We start from the raw sequence: 3,717 nt of genomic DNA, 5'->3' as shown, positions 1-3,717 counted from the left end.
TCCAGCATTTAAATAGTCAGTACCTAATTTCAATGGGTCTAACCTCAGCAACATTTTGGTAAGGCCCTTGTTTATATGTTTGAGATAGTTCCAGATCTTCAATGCAATAGCTGTCGCCTGCTGCGATCCTTTTTGGCATTAACTTAAATGACCAGTATCAAGGATTTTCATCAGCATTGGTCTGTGGTCCTCAGTCATTCTCAGACCTGCTATGATTTTCGAGGAGTCAGGCTGGCTCATGGAACGCAATGTAATTCACACCAGCTCAGTGCTCTCCTACAATAGAGGTGAACCATGGTTTTGAGCCCAGAGACATTTGAAACTTAAATTCAAAAAGTGTTGACATGTGTCCTTATATGTTTTTCATATAGTGATTGATGATAGGTATTTGTTTTGAAAAATTGAGTGAACATTAAACAGAACAATCTTGGATGGTTCACAAATGCATTGGAGTACAGCATCCCTTGAATAAAGTACTGTTCTGCAGATTTGATTATGGGAATTATCTCCTCAGCTTTAGTTTTTCCTTCATGTTCCACTTAACCATCTATTTGATTGCTTCAAAGTTTGACAGATGACTGAGCTACCATTATCTTTGAAGTTCAGCTTAAAACCAATTTGGTTATTTGAAATATTTTGACAAATGGCTAACCAAAGACTTAAATGTATACAGCTCAGCAGGATTTGTTAGCACAGTTATTCATTAAAAATCATTATAAATATTTAGCTGAGTTTTCAAACATGCTAATGGGGCTGAATCTTCTGGGCAATGTGGAACTTTTAGAATTGTGGACAGGGAACATAATTGGGTAAGAGGCAAAAAATCAGTTTCCAGACAATGGATTACAGATTTGTTATTAAATTTTGTTAAATTTTTCATAGGGTTGGTCAACCCTTGATGGTTGGAAATCTCTTTTGAATTCGTTCACATGCCATGAAACATAAAACTGAAAAACCCTACAGCACGTGCACTCCGTCAAGGGCTCAACATCAAAAAGAAACACTTATTGCAGAATAAAGACAAACATGCAGCATTGATCTCCTACTTAAAGAGGACATAAATGCGACAGAAGCAGCTCAGATAAGGTTAACCCAACAAGTTGTGTTTTTATCCATTAGAGCTTAGGAGAAAGAGAGGTGATCTTGTTGATTAGACCACTTTTGGAATGCTGCATGCAGTTCTGGTTTCCCTCCTATAAGAAAGAGGTTGTGAAAATTGAAAGGGCTCAGAAAAGATTTACAAGAATGTTACCAGGGTTGGAGGATTTGAGCTATAGGGAGAGACTGAATAGGCTGGGGCTGTTTTCCCTGGAGCGTTGGAGGCTGAGGGGTGACCTTGTAGAGGTTTATAAAATCATAAGGGGCATGGATAGGGTAAATAGACAAAGTCTTTTCCCTGGGGCGGGGAGTCCAGAACTAGAGGTGGGAGGGGAAATATTGAGAAGGGACCTAAGGGGTAGCTTTTTCACACAGAAGGTGGTGCATGTATTGAATGAGCTGCCAGAGGAAGTGGTGGATGTTGGTACAAAGGCAACATTTAGAGTATTGAGTACAGGAGTTGGGAGGTCATGTTGTGGCTGTACAGGACATTGGTTAGGCCACTGTTGGAATATTGCGTGCAATTCTGGTCTCCTTCCTATCGGAAAGATGTTGTGAAACTTGAAAGGGTTCAGAAAAGATTTACAAGGATGTTGCCAGGGTTGGAGGATTTGAGCTACAGGGAGAGGCTGAACAGGCTGAGGCTGTTTTCCCTGGAGTGTCGGAGGCTGAGGGGTGACCTTATAGAGGTTTACAAAATTATGAGGGGCATGGATAGGATAAATAAGCAAAGTCTTTTTCCTGGGGTCGGGGAGTCCAGTACAATTGCAACATTTAAGAGGCATTTGGATGGATATATGAATAGGAAGGGTTTGGAGGGATATGCGCCAGGCGCTGGCAGGTGGGACTAGATTGGGTTGGGATATCTGGTCAGTATGGATGGGTTAGACCGAAGGGTCTGTTTCCATGCTGTACATCTCTATGACTCTATGACTCTATGACATCTGAATGGGTATATGAATAGGAAGGGCTTAGAGGGATATGGGACAAATTCTGGCAAATGGAACTACATTAATTTAGGATATCTGGTCAGTATGGATGAGTTAGACTGAAGGAGCTATTTCTGTGCTGTACATCTCTATGACTCTATGACTATATAAGAGCCTGACAGGGTTGATACAGGAAGGATGATTTTTCTCATAGGGAAGACTGGAACTAAGGGACACATTTTAAAGATAGGGGTCTCCCCTTTAAGACATAGATGAGGAGAAATTTCTTCTGTCAGAACATTGAGAGTTCTTGAAACTCTCTTTCTCAAAGAGAGGTGGAGAGAGGTGGAATGGAGGCAGGGTCATTGAATATTTTAAAGATAAAGGTGCATATATTCTTGATTAGCATGGGGCCCCAGAGTACCAGGGACAGAGGAAAGTAAGTTGGAGCATAATTAGATCAGTCATTAAGTTATCAAATGTTACAGCAGGCTCGAGGGGCTGAATGGCAAACTCCTGCTCCTAAACGAGTGTTCATATGCATATGGGGAACTGAGATCTGAATGTGAAATTCATCCCATATGACCAATGCAAAGGATGAAAGGGCAAGGCCCTAGCCAGCATAGGGGGTGACCTGCAGTGACTTGGCCATATATTCAGCCTTATTAAAAACATCCATTTACTTGAGAGTAGCAAGTATAAGTTAACTTGGGTACTACCAAAGGCAATCTCAGCTCATTGCTTCTGAGATTTCCCTATAACAGATGTTACACACTCCAAAGATGGTTAGACTTTTAATGAGGAGGTGTCGCCTCCTATGGCTCAGCAATGGCAGCAGCAGGACAGTAACTCCAGTCGAAGGAGCTATTGCCTTCTCTACAACTGCACGCAGCTGAACAGAATGGAAAGGATGGACTTGGGGATGGCCCTTGAAGGAGGTGACTCCCTCAGTGCAACCAGAAGGGTCAGCGTTCTCTGTCTATGTAAACAGCGTTGCTTCTGAATACTCTGACTTTCTTTCTGACCACTACAGTCTCTTGGAGCGAGACTCTTACCAATTAGAGTTGGAGGCCAGCCATTGCCTGCAGTTGTCACAGTGATGCACAGGAAGTGGGTCATGTCCAGAGCAAGAGGTGGATGCAAGTACAGTCGCAACGTTTAAAAGACATTTGGACAAGTACATGAATAAGAAATGTTTGGAGAGGTATGGGTCAAGTGCAGGTAGGTGGGACCAGATTGGTTTGGGATTATGGTTGGCATGGGTCTTTTCCATGCAGTATGATTCTAAGACCTGCAGCCTATTCCAAGCATTATAAAGATTCAGCATAACTTGCCTGCTTTTCAACTTGACACCTCAAATGAAAACATTTGCTAGCTCCCCTCTCAATAGCTCTTGCCACTCTCAAAGTGAAATGCACATTCCCTCTGGTCCTGCACACTCTCTACTTTGCAACATTAGGTCAATTTTGCCTCATTTATATCCCTTTTGCAAAAATACTTTGCCTCACATTTCTCTGCCTTAAATGCACTAATCTGTCCATTCTGCTCCCAGTCTCTACCCTGTCACAGTCAATTAGAATCACCTTCATTGTTTGCCAAACCTCCAAGTGTAGTCTCACCAGAAAATGTTGAGATTTTTCTCTCTCTTCCTTTATCCTTGTCCTTGCACAGGGCCTTGGGAAACCCCGTT

The sequence above is a fragment of the Chiloscyllium plagiosum genome, unplaced genomic scaffold (genome assembly GCF_037043375.1).
Source record: "Chiloscyllium plagiosum isolate Xiang-an unplaced genomic scaffold, Cpla_swu_hap1 HiC_scaffold_37, whole genome shotgun sequence".
In the NCBI taxonomy this organism is placed as follows: Eukaryota; Metazoa; Chordata; class Chondrichthyes; order Orectolobiformes; family Hemiscylliidae; genus Chiloscyllium; species Chiloscyllium plagiosum.
This window is presented reverse-complemented; position numbering follows the sequence as displayed.